Source organism: Passer domesticus, chromosome 15 (assembly GCF_036417665.1).
Source record: "Passer domesticus isolate bPasDom1 chromosome 15, bPasDom1.hap1, whole genome shotgun sequence".
Classification (NCBI taxonomy): domain Eukaryota; kingdom Metazoa; phylum Chordata; class Aves; order Passeriformes; family Passeridae; genus Passer; species Passer domesticus.
This window is the reverse complement of record NC_087488.1, coordinates 12,917,089-12,935,554: the sequence shown is the minus strand read 5'-3', so window position 1 is coordinate 12,935,554 and position 18,466 is coordinate 12,917,089. Positions and strand designations below refer to the sequence as shown.

At 39.6% G+C, this 18,466-nt stretch overlaps 1 protein-coding gene across 6 annotated transcripts in view; it reads left to right on the top strand.

Moving 5' to 3' along the window:
- CARD11 (caspase recruitment domain family member 11) overlaps positions 1 to 18,466 on the top strand; it is a 116,577-nt gene that overhangs the window by 18,885 nt on the left and 79,226 nt on the right. For all 6 annotated transcript variants that reach the window (XM_064390112.1, XM_064390109.1, XM_064390113.1 and 3 more), the window contains 2 exons: positions 1,083 to 1,169; positions 1,760 to 1,807. The gene's annotated coding sequence lies outside the window, so the exon portion shown is untranslated. The remainder of the gene's footprint in view (positions 1 to 1,082; positions 1,170 to 1,759; positions 1,808 to 18,466) is intronic.

Sequence of the window (18,466 nt, the reverse complement as noted above, 5' to 3'; positions counted from 1 at the left end):
TTCATGGGGACGGTGCTGCCCTACATTACAGAGCTTGCCAGAATTCTGACACCCTTTTCTCCCAATAAAACTACAAAGCCTTGCAAGAACAAGAAGAGAAAGGTGACCTTTGATCCAAGCTGGTTTTGGTCTGGTTTCTGTTAGGTCGTAGCATTTAAGTATAAGGGAAGTGTACCTGCCTTTCCCTCCTTCAGGAAACAGGTCTAAACCTGGTGAACTGCATCAGCAACTCTGACCAGCAAGAATATATTCCCCTTGGGTTAACATTTATGTGGACACTGCCTTATAGTCCTTGTACAGGTACAATAAAGCAAGTTTTATGTGTGAATCCCATTCTGCATTTCCAAAGAAGGTGTGACGCTGGCATCATAAAAGCCAGAGCAATTTATACATGGCAGCAGGAGCCTGTGATTGAATTACAGGGTTACTATTTAGCCATGAAACTCTATATTGTTATTGGCCATGTGTGTTAAGAGAATATCAGTAGTTAGCCCTCAGGGGCTATAATTTATAATTTACTTTGCAGGTGGGAAAAGTTTATAGTTCAAGAAACTATGTGTGTTTGAAATCATGTTTGTGCCATTGTGTAGGGAGGAGGCAAAAAGAGACAATCAAGGAGAATCAAGGAATATTTTATTTTGATGGAGAAATCTGTGGATTGTATAAACATGAGGTAGAATGTTTCCCTTTTTTGCTTTTGTGTTTGCACATTGCACTGATGCCTGTGTAATTCTGAAGCCGTCCTAGCATTATGCACGTTTGCAGAATAGTTCTTCATCTGTAGTAAGGCAGTTTCATGCTTGAAAAGATGCAAAAAGGCTTCCTATAAATTTTTCACTCAGCGTTATTAAAATATACATGGAGCTCAAAAAATATACAGTGCACTAAAGAACATGTGATGAATGCCATATAAAAAGTTTTGGGTGGTTACATAGTTATTACATTTTAGGTACCAACTAAGTGAAAGTGAATAAAGTGTGTTGCACACAACTGTCATGTTCAATAATAAAAATTAAAATCAGATAATAGATTAAATTAAATTATTAATGCCATTTATTCTATTGCACTTTTATTTTAAACAGAAATATAATTACTGTGCTGCTGCTTGATTCCAGTTGATTTGGGCTTTCACAGAGAATATTGCAAAAACCCTTCTACATTTTAAGAAGGTAAGAATTGCCATGGCAGATCCAACTGGTTGTTCATTTAAGGCTGCATCTATCAGACATCTGAAAGTATAAAGTATATGGGTGATGGATAGAAAAAAAAAACACCACAGGGAGTTTTTATCCCTGATAATTAACTTTATTCTATCCATTGTGATTTTGGGTGTTTCTGTCTAAATGTCTTGTCCTTTATTTGAATTCTGCTGAAACTGTGGACTAAGATTTAGTGTAGAGAGTTCATGTAGCCAGTGATTCACTGTAGCAATGATTTCCATGTGTTGCCATTATAAGTCACAATGAGACTAATGAGAAGTTCAAAACATCTTACTGGGGAAGTGCTTTTTAAAAAAATAAAGAACTTCGTGGCTTTCGTGAGCATACTTATCCAGACAGAATGCATATGCAAAGGTAGCATATTCTGGGCAGTTAGATAAGCATTTAATTTATTTGTGAGAGCAGAACACTTCATCATGGGGAGGAATCAACAAGTATCTTTGTGATAAGATGAACAGCTTCCACTAAATTGTAGACGACTATTGCCCAAATGAAATTCCATTAAATGATTAAAAAATGCTTATGTGCATCTCTTGCAGAATCCACAGTTTTAAAATAAGGCAGAAGGTTCAGTGATACACTGAAAGGTAAGGGTTACAGTGTCATTTCAAACAGTAAATTATTCATGAGGATCAATTAGACAATTTGTTCTTTTCTTTGGAAATGCAAAACTGCATGGAAGTACCTAGTCACAGTATTAGGCCATGAATTTTAGCTTTCTGAGGTCTATAAATTTGTATTCTTTTCTTTCTATGACATGATTTTCTATTATGTATCTCATTTTTTAGTCTGTTTTCGCAAATACATAGCCAGTGTTTGCTGTAATCGCTACAAGACAGCACTGACAAGAAATAATAATACATAAGTGACTTCTTGCTATATGTTATAAACAACCGAATCTTTATTTTCCATGCATTGCTGAGCTCTGGTTTTGCTCAGGAGGCAACGTTTTCTGCAGGTGAAGTGGCAGTGAATAGTCAGGTCGAGATAACTGTGTGTTTGTTGTAGGAATTACAACACTGTGTGCAGTGTTTTTAATACAGTACAGTTTGCCATGACACAATGCAAGCCAGCAAAGCAGAACCCCCCCATCCCCCAAACTGTGTGTGAATTTTAGATGGGACACTGTTGGGGATTAGGCTGCACAAATAGACTATTTGTTCTTTTTTCTTGTGTGTTGTTTTAGAGTGGTGGTTGTGGAGTTCAGCATCCAACACAAAGCCAAGTTGGAGCATATCCCCTAAGATCCATGAAATGCAATCATTGTCCTGAGGGCTTAACTAATACAGTCACAAAACCCATTGATATCACACCTCCATGCAGAAGCTAAGTTGGGAATGTCTCAAGAGTATGACCTAGCCCACAGATTTGTTGACAGAAATGTTAGAAACTGAGCCAACCTCCCTTACTTAGGAAGATCATATTTTTAGCCCGTTGCTGTCCCAGATCACCCCTGCACTTATGAAATGACAGCAGATGGCTCCTTGTGTTTGCACAGCTGCCAGTACCAGTGCTAAGAACAATGCTGCTCTTGGCTTTTGTCCTCCCTTCCGTGTGACAGTCCCAGAAAGGTGTGGAGGTTGCTCTGTGGGTTTGTGCTCTCCTGGGGAGCATCCCTTGGGGACATAATTTGCCAAAGGCTCCCAGCAGGTTTTCTCCCTTTTGTGCCCCTGTGCCCAGGCACCAAGGCAGCCCCCAGCTGCATTTCTGCTTGGTATTTTTGGCTTGTTGTTGCCTGGCTGCTTTTTGTTCACACACAATCTTCTGATTGCTTTTTTGCGATGTTTTGATCGTAGCCTCTTCAGAGACCTCAGGATATATCAGACGCTGCTGAGATGGTTAGAGGGGTCGACAACAGTGAACAGGCTTATAATTGAAATTGGTGGTTTAACTGTGTCACTGTACTCCATGTTATATGTAGGCCTGGTTTATTATTTGCCACTGCAAAACAGAAAATACAGGCTGGCAGATCCTTATAAGTTTGGGGGTTTAATGCTGAATGGGAGAACAGTTTCATTTAAAATGTCTGTGTGTGAGGATCTGTGTCTATACTGCAACTGAAAGCTTTGGCATGAGTTTGGTTTGGATTAATCTAGAACAACTTCATGAAATTTGCTAGGATCTTCTTTGATCTGTAATACTGAGGTTTGATTATCATGTAATTTCCTTTCTTTCCATTGGCACTAATTGGACTGTTTTCATATATTTACTGATCTTGCATATTTTCCTCTTCTCCCTCTCCTTTGTGCAAAAAAGAAAATAATTCTGTTTGCTTTGAAATTCCCAGACCACTCATCAATTTGTGCATCATTTCCAATACTTATACAATTAGAATTTCATAAAAATCAACACGAAATATTTCTGTCCCTCTATGAAAAGAGTTTTGCTAGTTCTAGTGAGGAATATTGGATGTTCAGGGAAAACTCCAATGTCTGACTTAAGAGTAAATAAAAGTCTCTAAGCAGGCTTTTATGACACTGTGTAAATGAAAACGTGTGGGAGAATGGGTTTTATCATCCACTTTCCTTTTTTTCTTTTTGTTCCTCTTATTTCCTTCTTCTCAGTCGACTACATTTTCTCTCCAGTGAGCAGGGGCCTGGAGTCTTGTTTTGCACAAGTCCAGCTCCAATTTCACTCAGCACTGTAAGCTGAGCGTCCCCAGACTTGCTAATTGGACCCTTTCAAAAGAGTCATGCCTTCTTTCACTAAACAGCAATCCTGCTATCCCAATGTACAGAAAGCCTCCAAGAAAGAAGCTAAACCCTTTGCCTTCACAAAGAGCAGGTTCATTTTGTTCATTTTGTTTATTTAATAGGATTAAAATGAATGCACCATTATTTAAAAAAATTGTGCACTAGAGCTGTAATCCAGCTGTTCTGATAAATGAAAATGCTCTGGACAGATCAAATGAGCAGCAAAATCCAGAACCTACCTTTTGCTGGAGCACTGCTGGAAGATTTTCTTGCTATTATTTCAACTTCTCACTGGCTCCAGGCCTCATACGTGTATTTTATTTTTTAGCATTTATTATCTTTAAATAGATACATGTAATTAATAAGCAACAGCCTATGTACAGAAACTAATGAAGTGGAGATGGCATAGCTAGCAAGCTAAAACTTTATTTTCATTAAAAGTGCACATCCTTTAGTGCAGATACAGCATCCGTTGATAAGAGGAAAGTGTGACACAGAAAAACAAGAATAGAACAAAGAGGAGGTTAAGGCAAAAGAACTCTGGTTGACAGAATTCCAATTGCCAGTGTATAAAAGAGAATGGCACATAGATTCTTTGGAGAGCTCTAAGTCCTATTAAAGAAGGAGTGGGTTTACAGAGCTCTTCAATATTCTGAGTTCTGGAGAAGATCCTTTAATAGATGTGTAACTCTTTTCATCCAAAGATCTCCAAGCACTGTGCGGACGGATGAACGAGGACTCAGAGTGGTATTAATATTTACTCTCTAGCTGAGAAGGATTCTGTGATGCTTTAGTCATCAAGAACATCCAACATCTATATTTAGACATGCAAAGGCATGATTTTCAAAATTGCTGAATACCTAGTATTTTTCAGGCAGGAGTGATTTAGGAGTATAAATGCTTAATTTTAAAAATTTTGGACAATGCTTTATAAAGTCACATATTACAGAGCTATCAGCAGTAAATTGGCAGTTCAGGCTGCATTGGGATTTTTATACCAAGCAAGACTTGCACTTTAACGATTGAAATTACTGTCCAGAATGGTTCTGTTCAAATGAAAACTGAGTTTCCCAGGAAATTTTTTCAATAAAACTTCTGCAAACTTTTGAAGAATAAATACTTATTTAAAACAGTATTTGAAATATTCTCTTGCTTCATCGCCTTCTTTGTTTCCTTAGCTTTAGTGATAGCAGTCTCCACTGCAGTTATCCATACTTTGTCATGTCTAGAATTGTAGATTTGTAATCTGCATTGGAGCAATACTAAAAATCCACTCTGAAATCTCAGCTAATGTAGAATCCTACTGTCTTACTGCTTGGTAAAGCAAATTATCTTTGTTCTTCTTAGATCTAATTGGTTTCCAGTTTGTTTCTGGGTACATTTAATCTGTGCAGTGGCTGAAATGGTGTTAATTCAACACAGCCTGGAGAACACCTCTTTTTAAGTTATATCTACTCAGTTGAAATAACCTTAGAAGCAGAAGGGTGTTTATCAGGAATCAGAGGCCAGAGCATTTTCCATTGAGGGGCAGGCAGTTAATTTATTTCCTTGGTCCATCAGAGCATGAGTGCATTAAGCTGCACAGCATCCAGCGAACCCCTGCATTTTCCCAGGGGCTGGATAAAAGGCACCACAGTGGATTCCATGGATTTGATTGAGTGACTGCAGAGGCTCTGTTTTCAGTTTGCATAAAACACAGGCACTTCCAATCTATTGCAGATTACCAGGGAGTTAATCAGTAAATTTACTAAGAAATAAGCCCAAACTTGCTTGTCAGATGAAGAACTGAGATCCATTAAGTTGTTATGGAAATTCACACCATCCTTCCAATTTCATGACAATAATTGCAAGCCAGTTTTCCATTGTGCAGTGGAGATTGCAGGGTTGTACCTGGGGTAAGCGAGTCCACAAAGCCTGAGCGAGAAACACGTATCACATAATGAACATGGAAAGCAGTTAAAATCAAACATGATGAGTTTGTTCATTTATTTTTTTCTTTAATCATTTTACAACTATGTTCTCTGGCATGAAGGCAGTTTGGCAGAAGTTACAATACTGGAGGGGAAATGGAAAGCAGTAATCTACAGGATTCTAGATGACAGTCCTGGGCAGTGAAAAGCACACAAATGCTAATTACATAGAGAGCAGGCACAACTGCTGATCAGGATTTATTAGAGCCTATTTTGTGGACAAATGAATATTGGTGTGCCTGGAACTGTGCACACATGGGTCCTCTCAGGGTCATGGCATTTCTGGAATCACACTGATCTGTGCTTTGCATTGCACTCACTTGCACTTCCAGAACTTCTGCCCCATATCCAGGGTTCTTTGCCTCTTTGTGGCCTCATGTTTTCTACCTAGAACTGTCACTTGTAATGCTGGGATGCATTATTATACTTCCAGAATGTTTGAAAAGCAGGGACTGACATATTTACAGCCAAAATTATAAGACACACATGGAAAAAAGAGCAAAAGTAACCACAGGTGTGTGTTCATAAGGATATCTGTAGTACATTCTAAATGTTCTTACTTAAACTGGTCAAGTCAATCCAACATGATTTGCCCCTGTCAATGCTTATGAAACATTTGTAGTCATTCCACATTTCCTGACTTGATGGCAATTTCTGGTAAAGCATGAATTAACCAAGCACATGTCAGCACTGATAGTAATGGGAGTTTGTCAGCTTTAAAATGTGCAAATCTTCCTTTCCCTAACTCCTTTAACAGATAGACTTCCATGACATTATTTGTTCTTCACTAACTGAAACATTGCCACATTTGTTTTCAAAATGTGTAAAGTGGAAATTGCTGTCAGGCTAAAAATTTATATTACAAACCTCTGCCTCCAGCAAATTTTCGTAGTTAAATTAATCAAGACTTATAACTTTAACACTGGTACACTTTTTATTACAGCCACACCAATGTGAGAATCCCTGGTAGAAGTTGTTTTTTTTCGCAATATTGCTGCAGCTGGAAGATTTTCTTGTGTCCAGTTTAGTTGTTAACAGCAGATGAGCTGGACAGGAAACACCAGTGCTTACTGTAATCTGTCCCTTGGCTGTGCCCACGTTCCACCATCGATCTCAGCAGCGATAGCTCTCTGTTTGAAAAAGAGCTGAGACCAATCTCACAGTGTTTTCAAACATTTACATTGCTTGGGAGAATTAAGAGATTGCAAACATAGACTCTTTCTTCCTTAATTAATCTTTATCAAAGAACTTTTGAAGACCTTCATAGGCAAATTTGCAGAGGTGCTAGGCAAGAACAGCTGACTTTAGGCAGATCTTTGCTTCCTAGAAGTCTATGATAATTTTATCCAATTTTTAACTGAAGTGTTCATGTGTCTCTAGCACAAGTTTTCCTGTGTTGTTAGTGTTGAAAGAGAGAGTCGTATGGAGTTAGTACTCCATAACTTCACGAGGAAAATAGCTGCATTCTGTAGTAGTGGGAGATGTGGAAAACCCTCATGTTTTGAATCACCGTCCCTAGTTTTCACTGACATTACAATACTGGTATACTTACATTTAAGATTTGGGGTACTATACTTTGCACTTCTTTCAGATTATTGCAGTTAAATATTGAAAATCTCTGATGTCTATTTGTAAGAGCTCTTAGTGGTGTTTTGTTTGGTTGGGGTTTTTTGAGTTGACATAGGGCAGAACTGTCCATGTCTGCTTTCAATGTAGCTCATAGTTCAAAACTGTTGATTTCTTTGTTCAGTTTGTTTGTGCAGAGAAAGCAACACAAAACACATCAGCTGTAAAATACCAGCTGTAAATGGATAGTGCTTTTTAATGAGTGAATAGTTCAGATTCTCTGCTCTTCAGATTCTCTGCTCCTCTTTCTGTCCCCCAAACTTGCTTTTGTGAACCAATTTAAATTTGAGTGTTTTACAGCAGTACGGGTCATCTTAGGTTAGTCAGATTTACAGGAAAGAAGTCAAATTGTGTGAAGAGCATATTGTGCACAAATGAGCAGCATAAAGATGTCCAGTGAGTGTGACTTTAATGTGTACAGCTCACATAATTTGTTTCTTAACTAAGCACTGAAAAACAAGTCTTAATTTAAATTTGAACATGTGAAGCTGACCTCAAATGGTTCATTATATCCCCACCAGTTGTACAGCTGCACCCTGCAACTTTTCTCTCCCAGTGCCTCAGCCACCCATATTAGCACTATTTTGTTGCAGTCATTGATAGTGTTGTTAGCTGTACACAGTGATTTACAAGAGGTTGACTAACACTTACAAAAGTAAATCCTTGCTCCAGGGGATTTGCAGATTAAAGGCTTGAGCAGTGGCCATATTCTGAGCTTATAAGAACCAGAACATAGAATAAGCACTATATACAACCAAAACTCTTAAGAGAGTCACATGTTCTGCTGGATTTCCATGGCTGGAATCAGTTCCTCAGTTTCTTCACTGCATCCCTTACCAGTTGCCTTCCCTCTGCAGGGCACATTTGTGTCATGCCCTCCTTTTGCACGTAGCTTTCCCAGCTTTATTATCCTGTGCACAGAGCCTTCTGCAGAACTTGGCCAGCTCCATCTTCTTACTGGGGATCCTGGCTGAGAAGAATAATGATAATGAGATGAGAATATAGATATCACTTTGCTTTGAGTGACTGCATGGTGACCACTTCTGCCAAGAGCTGATACTGAGCACAGCTCTTGGTCTTTGCAGAGCAGGCTCAGTGATGGCTGGCAGAGTGAGATCGCTGCCAACCGCAAATTTTGTGAACTAAAACAATGATTATGTTACAATGGGCTGCAATTCTAATTGCAGCTAAATGCGTGTTTTCTGAGCCCTCCTTCTGCTCTGTCCTCGCCTCTAATTCTTAAAGCAGCGCTCCATGTGCTGTTGATCCCTCTGAACTGTGCTGAGGGAGCAGCTGCCTATTGATGCGTTTAACTTCTTTGAATGAGTGATGCTTTATAATGAGGGAACAATCCCAGCTACCTTTAATCTCCTTTTGATATTCAGTATGTGAATTAGAGCATAGGGCATCATGGTCTATATGGAATGGAATATTGTAACAAACTTCATCACATTTGGGAGGGAAGAGCCAAGTGGTGGGATTAGAATGGCTACATCCCAGAGGCAGGCTCAAACTGCCTGGTATTGTGCTCTCTGTCACTGATATGTGGTGTCTGGGTAGTGATTTTCATAATAGGCTAATCTTGGTCGAGAGGAAAGCAAAATAATACATTCAAAATTGGAATAGAAAGTTATTCACACAGAGCAATTAGCTTTTTATTCTCCAACCTATAATACAGAACAACAGAATTTTAGCTTTACCAAACCCTAAATGCGGTGGCCTGGGAGAGAAAAGGGGCCAACTGACAAGAGAAACACAAAGTCATGAGGAAATATTTAAAGCAAACCAGTTTCCAGTGCGTCTTCTGAAACTAATATCCTCTTTTTTTTCCAGTTGCTTTCAAAAAAAAAGGGATCAAATGCTAGTTTGTTTTCCCCTCCATAAGGATGCACTCTTTCCTTGAGGGAGTACACTTCACATATAAAGCTAAGAGCTGGAGTAAGTCTCTTGCCTTGTGTTCCATATTTCCCTTCTAACATGGTATGGACCATGTTCTCTGCTGCTGGGTGTATGAGTAAAAGTGGTGTTGAATGTTGCCTCTTCCTGTGCTTCTAATGTAACATGAGCACAAGAGCCACTAAAAGCACCCATCTCTATTCATTATTATTTTTTTCTTGGAGCTTGCTAATTAAATCATTAAAATTTTATCATCACTTAACCATGGATAAAGCCTTTTGAAACCTTTAATTAGTATGCTGAAAGAGATATGTGTGAAACCAAAAGCATTTATATGGTGTGAATGACTGAGAAAGATAGATCGAGAAAAGGAATATATGAGAATGCATTTCCCTGCAACAAAGCTGCCCATGTTCCAAACAGGCTGTAGATAAAATTATACTGTTGTCAGTAGGTGCAGTTCCAAGTGAGACAGTGGCACTCCCAGGAAAATACCAATAGCTAACTCATGGGTTTAAATACAACTATATTACAAATATGCTTTGCATTACAATGTGTCATGGTTTTCCTTTAGTAGAATGGGTTTGTTGTCCAAGCTCATTTTAGGAGTGCCTTAGCTAAAGAAAGGAAATGTGATTTTGGTCATAACATTTTACTGCCCTGTACAATAATTTTACCATCCATATCGTATCTGTTCTGCAATTCTTTCACCTGTTTTATAGGGATAAAAAAAGCCAGGCAGTACAGTTAGACAGAAGGGAAGAATTCCAGTCTTTCAAAAATATTTTCAAGGGACTGAAAAGCCAGAACAGCCATTATTAAGGGCAGTGATGGGGTAGTGTCTGACACAGGGATCAAACCCCACGCTTGAAACTGGAGTTAAATCTAAATCTCACAGATGTCCAGTGAATATCACCAGTTGTGTGTGGGAACTGCTGTCTTACATGGGAGAGACGTGGGAAGTAGTCCCTAAGCAAGCATGTATTATATTGCAGAAAGCTTAGGGAGACACTGGATGGCAATTTTCAGTTCTGTTGTGAGTGTTGCAAGTCTGACTTCTTTAAGACATTTTTTAAGTAAGGAAGAAAGATCAAGAAAGGCTTGTTAGTCTATACCTGCTTTTCCATCTCCTCTCAAAGGGGAGTATTTTTTTATTTTCTTTTTTAACTGCACCTCTGTTCTTTCCATAAACAAGTTTCTCTCTGGCTGTTTTGCTGACAGACTGGCCTCCTCCAGGCATTTCTTATGTGTCAGAAAAGTTGCAAGAATTGTGCAGGAAACAACATTAAATTAGAATGAAGAAGAAAAACATTTTCAGTTTTGCTCTCTTTTTGCATATCTGACCTAAGCACTGCCTTTACTAAAGACTCCTTAGGTCTGCAAATATCAAAACATCTTGCAAAGCATCACTGCTGTTATTGTGTGAGGTTACAGGAGTGCTGTAATAGGGATGTGAGGCTGGCAGCTCAAACAATGCATAATGATGCAGTTCTTGATTTAGAAATGGCAATGACAGCTATTAACCTATTCTGTTTGTTACAGCATAATAGTGCCCAGTAATCCCTTGATTTTGGTTCAGCAACATGGGAGTTTATGCTGCCCTGGAAGATACAATCAGTGGATTCATTTAAAGGAAATTGCAAAATATGTTTTTTCCTACATCTTTGTTTTTAAAATTCCGTACTTAGAATTATGGCTCTGCAGTTTGGACCAAAATTTAAATTCACTGGTGAAAAAGAGAAAACTTATTTAGTTTTATTTGATCTGTAGTTTTCAGTCCTCAGTTCAGACATTGCTTCTCCCTTCAGTACAACTTGATTAGTCCTCAATTCTTTGCATCTTGGTTAAGCAGTGAAGCTGCAACTCTGACCTAGAAAGACTATCTTGTTTGAGAAAAAAAAAAAACAACCTACCTTTGTGATTTTTTCCATAGATGTTAAAGAAGAGTTTCCAAACAGAGTCATTGTTCTTTCCACTGATCTTGAAGGTAAATCATACATGTGCTAATGTCAGTCAGGTAACCCTGAATTTCCCCTTTCATTCAGTCTTTCCTTTCTGAAGCTCAGTGGAATGAATGTGAGACAGGTTGCCTTGGATTTTAAAAAGCTTTTCCTGTGACAGGAATATGCTTTATCTCAATGTAAGGCAGCTTTTCCTTCTCTGACCCAGTACAGGCAGGTTTGGGATCACAGACTTCTTTAGGCACAGGGGCTGTGGCATCAGCTCTGCTCCTGCCCTGGCATGGCACAGCCAGGCTGGCTCCATTCCCCTGGAAGGGCTGACAGGGGAGAGCCTGGGAACCACAGAAACATCACCACCCCCAGCATGTCCCAGTGCCTCTGGATCACAGCTGGGTCATTATGCAGCCAGACAAGAACAAAGGATGCTCAGCACACAATTGTCTGCAGTTTAGACATGTCCTATATTTTCTGTCTCCATGTATAGAATTAGCTAACAGTCCATGTATGGGACTGAACTGTAACTGTACCACTCAGAATTGCAAAGAGTGCACTCTGTTCCCATCAGCCTGGAGAAGGAAGGTGGGACTCTTTATCTCCAGAAATTCCAGAAATACACTGCAGTATCCAAAATCTTATTTATAATGGTTTTATTTTGTTTCTGCCACAAACTTGTTCACATCTGCTCTTCACAAACAGAACCTGTTAGTGTGAGGTAAGTTTAACTACCCTGCAACAGGCTGCTTGAAAACCCAAACTCACCAATATCTAGATGGTATTTTCATGAGGTCTATTCCTCCTCCCAGAAAATCCTTTGTTCCAAATAAAGGAGATTGGAATGATTAAAAAAAAATCAAACAAGAAAATCCATTTGCAGTCCCTCTGAGGTTTACACTGCTTGTGAATTCTGTCATTGGTGTATTTATTCATATTGGAGTCAGAGGCTCACAATAGAGCAGCTAAATATCAGCTCAACACAGCTGCAGACTCCAGCACAGGATCATTTATAAATTGCAGATACAATTCTACCCAGAGTTACATTTTTGCAATGGTATTGACGTAAATAGAGTTGTCTGGAAGTACTAAGGGCAGAACATGCCCCCTCAAATCTCTTATGATGTTAAGGCAGTTACCCTTTGATGACATCAGTTTCCCTAAATGTACCATGAAAGTATCATAGAATCATGAAATCATGAAATGGTTTGGGTTGGAAGGGACCTAAAGCTCATCTCTTTCCAGGTGCAGGGACACCTTCCCATAGTTGCTCAAATAAAACCTTCCCAGGTTGCTCCAAGCTCCATCCCACCTGGCCTTGGGCACTTCCAGGGCTGGGGCAGCCACAGCTTCTCTGGGCAACCTGTGCCAGGGCCTGCCCACCCTCACAGGGAAGTATTTAGTCCATATATCTAATCTAAATCTGCTTTCAGTTTGAATCCACTCCCCGTTGTCCTCTCACTCCATGCTCTTGTAAATAGTCTGTCTCCATCCTTCTTTAGGCTTCCTTCACGTACTGGAAAGCTGCAATTAGGATACCCTCAAGCCATAAGTAAAACAGCACACTATTAATGTTATAATTTGGCACATATAAAAATACTATGTTCATATATGTTTTGTGTTGTAGTTTACTGGAATCACATCAAGAGAACTGGTTGTTCTTTCCCTTGTTTTCCTTCACAAGAGTAAACTCTCAGGATGCATCATGCTTTTATTTCTGAAAGAGGAGCTTCCTGCTGGCATCCCCTCTGTTTGAAAACTATTCTCTTTCCTTTAATGATCATCCAGTAACAGCTTAACATGCACATCTGTGCTCAGGTTTCACACCACGGCTCTCTCCAGCTAGCACTGGATCACCCCAGATTTCAATACCTGGTTTATAGTGACCTGGACCTCTGGAGACCTTGTCCCCAAAGAGCAGCCAGAACAGAGCTGGCCAGGCTAGCTGCAGTGTCTTGGGAGCACTCTGCATCCCTGGCTGTTCTCAGGACGTGCTGCCAAATATTTCTCCTGCTCTCCAGGCACCATCTGCTATGGATGGGCATGGAGCTGTCCTTCCTGAGCAGTCACCAGCATCCTGCAGCTGAGGGACCCTGCGTGCTCTGTCTGTACCACAAAGGTGGTGTGGGAAGGATGAGTTAAACAGAGGACTAGGAACTTTCAATGCTGGCAAATCATTGCTTTCTTGGAAGGTATTCTAATATGACTACACATTTTATTCTCTTCAGAAATCTCAGTAGGCTTTGCCCTGAACTAACAATGTTTGTACAAGTCACTGGGGATGGGGCTTTTGCTCTTTGCAAACAGTGGCTGCTGACAGAGCAGTGTAGGTGGCATGGGATGTGCACCCAGGCAACCTCATAATGAGAATGAGAAATGGTTTGCAATTCTCCTTCTCTTTTTCTCTTGGAAAGAAACTATCCAGCTACCAAATTAAGATGCTCAAGCGTCCCCCATTCCAAAGAATAGTCGTGAAAGGATCAGCAGGCTCAACAAGCCCACGATGCAGGATTCACCCTAAAGTGCTGAGATCCTGCTTTTGGAAATGTTTTTTGAGCTTACAGATCACGTTGGGAGAATGATATTCACATGAGTGATGTCAAAGTTTACAGCAGCATTCTATAATTGCAAATTCTGTTCCACTGATCTAAAACTGGATTATTCAGATAACAAGTTTCTTTTACTTAAAAATCTTTGGAGCATGATATGCATGGAGGAAAATCTACTATTTGTTGTTGAATAGGAAGAACCTGGGCCATTCCCCTACCTTGACAGATATGTCAAATTTGAATTACTCACCTGGTTTAGTTTTTAGTTTAGATTTTAGCTCTAACTCGGGGACATCACTGTGCAATTACAATTTCTTTTTTCCGTGCTGAAAACCCAATAGGTGAGTGTTTGCACTCTGCTTTGCATCAGCCAGCTTTCTGACTCTGATAAGGAAATCAGATTCCAGCCTCTCCAGCAGTTTTATCTGTGTGCAGGTTTTGCAATCCCCCCTCTCATCCCAGTGTGGCAGAAGGACTTGCTAACAACTCCCTACCTACCTGAACAAAACAAAACAAAATTATACCTTGTGCAGGGCCCACACATATCTCTAGATCTTCTGTTTATTTAATTTTTCATTTCTGGTTCAGAATGAGGATTTTTTCTGGTGAATTATTTATATGACAAGAGGAAATGAGAGGGGGAGTGGTGTGAAAAATTTCCATAAAAACCTTATGTAGTTTGCAGTAGCATTCAGTGGAAGCGTTGGGGGTTTTTTTGTTTTCTTTGCAAGTTTCATTTATATTTCGTCACTAGAGAAAGCTGCCACTGATTTAATTTAAATATTTATACAGAATTACAGTCTTAAGCTATATGCACACATTAAACGAGCTATACATTAAGGAAGTTTAACTCCACACAAAGTGGGAAAGGCTGTGTCTACAAACATCGAGTGATTCCTTCTCTGCTAATCGCTGACACCTGCAATGGAGATAACTTCCCACCAAAACTAAATCCTTTGGCCAGTGTTGGTTGGAAGGAGGTAGAATAAAAGTTCCATATACAAAGTGCACCACACAACATATAAGGAGAGGAATGGGATAGGAGGGATGCCTTGTAGGAAATACTAGAATTCCATGAGCAGCAGCCATTCCCATTCTTAATGCAGCCAGCCACAGAGCAGCCTCGGTTGTGACAAGCACTGTGGAGGAACCATACCTTTTCTAAAGTTCACTTCTTCAGAAATGTCTTGGCCATGAGTGCCTGCATTCTTCTTTGCTATTTTCTGTCTTTATTTTCCTTTTGTTGCATCACTAGCAATCCTGATGTGACAAACTGTGAGATAACATCCTCTCTGTTTGGCAGCCTGTCAGAGAAATGAGATCTGAAATGAAAAGAACCTTCCAGCTCTGGGTGGGCAGGGTCAGCTGGCTCTGTGTGGAATTGTCCAAGCATGAATGTAGAGAATTGAGGAAAAGAGAGGTAAAACCCCAATTACTTAGTTCTGCCATTTAATCTCACTCAGCTCCTTCTTGCCTCATCCCCTTACTCCTGTTGGCTTATACAACATGCAGAGTGTTCTACCAGCTTCACCATTATGGCTAAAGAATCCACTTTATAGGAAAAGAGAAAAAAAATATTTTGTGTTGCACATCCTTACATCTCTTGTCATGGTAGCAAATGGAGAATTTGACAGTGAAACTGAAAATGTACACTTTGATTGAAAAATGTCTTCAACCCTGATCTTAGAAAGACAGACAAGCCTGTAAGACCATCTCTTCATTTCCTTTTGCTTGGATGAACAAGTTCAGTTCTGTACAGTACAGACAATTCCCAGAAGGCTTCTGGAATGGGAATTAAAGCCCATGGAATAGAGGTGCTTCCATCACAATGGAAGGGTTAGTTTCATGTTTGCTTGAACATGTGGTGGGAGGTTGCCTCAGGAATAGCATGCTTGGACTATAGGATATAAATTCATCCTAAAATCCCCATTTTGATGGTTTCCTACATGCATTCCTTTAGTTGCCCTTTCCACTGGAGTTTGGAATCTCCACATGGCTGACACATCATACCAGCTGCTCACAGTCAGCTGTAAGCAAATTATAAACAAATCAGGTGACAGTTGCAGAAGTTTAGCTGTGCATTGCAGGGTTTCTAAGTACCCCACTACATAAGATACCTTTTTTTTTTCTTTCAGGCTCAAGCTATCTGAAACCTATTATCCAATTGTAACAATTGTAACAATCTCTTTCCAGAAGTGTAATATATTGGTTAGGATTTGTTGTGCTAAACTATGGCTGAAGTTCCCTTGCACCTTGGGTCATGGGGTCTGTCGGGAGCCCACCACAGGCACAAGCATTTCCTCATTCCTGTGCCTGTGCCACTGATACAGTCAAGACATTGGTTCAGTAATTACTACTCCTAAGGCACCACAGTTATGTATCACAGAGATATTCTGTATTGCTACAGCACCATAAAACTGATATAATTGTTCTTTACTACTGCTAACATTTGATAAAGAGAAAGCAGTCGTGTGGTGTGGATGAACTTATCAGAATCAAAAGGCTCATATGGTTCACCCTGCCTAAAGCAAGCAAGGTGGTGAAGGAGAGCTTGGAAAGGGAAGGCACAGAATTCAGGCATATCTGGAAAGAAATGGGGAGTTGTTATAAATTATTTCAAAATAAATAATGTAAACACTCTCTTGGCATACAGTTTTGTATCTGACAATATTTAGGTTTAGATTTTACATTATTAGTTAATAATAATGGAAAGGAAGGTTTGAGTACATATGAAAATAATTTGGATGTCAAGGAGTATTTTCCATCCCTTGTTCATCTGGTGGCACACTGTGTTTATAATAAATCATTAATCCCATGCAAATGTAAGCATTTTCTGAATCTTCTTTTCAAGCAGTAGAAAACAGGGACTGACAGTAAGCAGGGTAAACGTAAATCCCAAGCCTCCTTCCTGGTGTTCAGTTTCTGAGTACACAACCAAATCATTACTCATTTCCTTAATCTACACCCTCTGCCCCACGTTTGTAATGCTTTCTTTTGTAAATTATTACAAAGTAGCTAGGCTTCCCAATAGTAAATGTTATATGAATTAATTGCATCTGTATTTCTTTTTTATTCCTTAACAGTATTTTTAGGTGGGTAGTATTTTTAAGAACTTTGCTTGACAACTTCATTAATGTGTGCTAGTGTGGTATTTATTTTATAATGGAATTATATTCTCTTTGCATGTATCACCGTTGCAAACGTTATTCCATGACTCCTCTGTGTAATTTTTTTCCTTGGTACTTCTTAAGGCAAACACTTCACTTGACTATGGACTGCATTTTAAGGAGATGATATCAGCTAAATTAAGCTTGCCCTCTGTAAGTACTTCAACAGATAAATAACACTTTCATTTACCAGGCTGAATCCACTGCTGCCACTCACCACGAGTTCACTGGAAATGCTGATCATTTAGCAGTGAGGTTTGGAGGCAGCCAGGCAATGTCCAGGTTGTTGTGCAGCTTGCAGCCTATGAGGTTTCAACTATGAGGTTAAAGCTCTGTGGATTTATTTAACCTCATGATCACATTCAAATGCTTGTTTATCTCAGCATTTTGAAGCGCCTTAAAGCAATTATTTCATCCAACCTGCAGAATTGCTGGGGAAATGTGGTGGGCAGGGCCTGCAGGAAAATAATGATGAAGCTCCACCTCCACCTCAACAAGTGAAGGAACACTAGATTTTATTGCTGAAGTTGAGGGACCGGTGCATTCCTGACTCCGGGGCCATTAGGTGGCACACTTGGGCTGTGGGTTTGGCAGGGCATGAATTCGTGTGTGGAACTCAAAGTACAACTGATTAATCACACGTCTTTTAATTTATAGGAGATGAAGCAGGAAGAATGTAATAAAATGACATTTAGGCATGAGACACTGTAAATATTCTGTCAGCTGGAAACCACTGAGCTTTCTGCATCTTTGGGTTTAGGGCAGTAGCAAAGGGGTGTTTTCAGGAGCCTTCATGGATTTCATTGCTGATTTAGTAGAATTCCCAAGTTGATGTTGCTTAATCCCAGACAGCAAGTAAGCCCCAGATAGCCACTCACCCACATCCCTGGTGGGATTGGAAGAGTAAAAAAGAGAATTTTTGGGTTGAGATAAAGACGGTTTAATAGATAAAGCAAAAGCCTCACACACAAGCAAAGCAACCCCAGGCATTCCTTCACCTCTTTGTGCATCCACAGCTCCTCACTGCTGGGCTGGGGTGGGCAGCAGAAAAGACCTTGATTCGATGTAATTACAGCACAAATCCCAAAACCAGCCCCATATCAGCTCCAGTGAAGAAATTTAACTCTCCCCCAGCTCAAAGCAGCACAGAGGTACTCAATGCACAACTTCTAGTGAAGCCAATGTGAGTTACATAAAAATATATACTTGTGGAAGTCTCCAAAAGCTTAGAAATGGCTGTTGTTTATGATCTTTAAAAAACAAATGGGCCAATAAGAAATTAATATTTTCAATTTTCTCCACTTACAAAATAGTTTTGATACGGCAATGCTGTGGGAACTATAGGTTATGTAAAACTAGAAAAACTGTAAAAAATACATACTTGGGATTATAT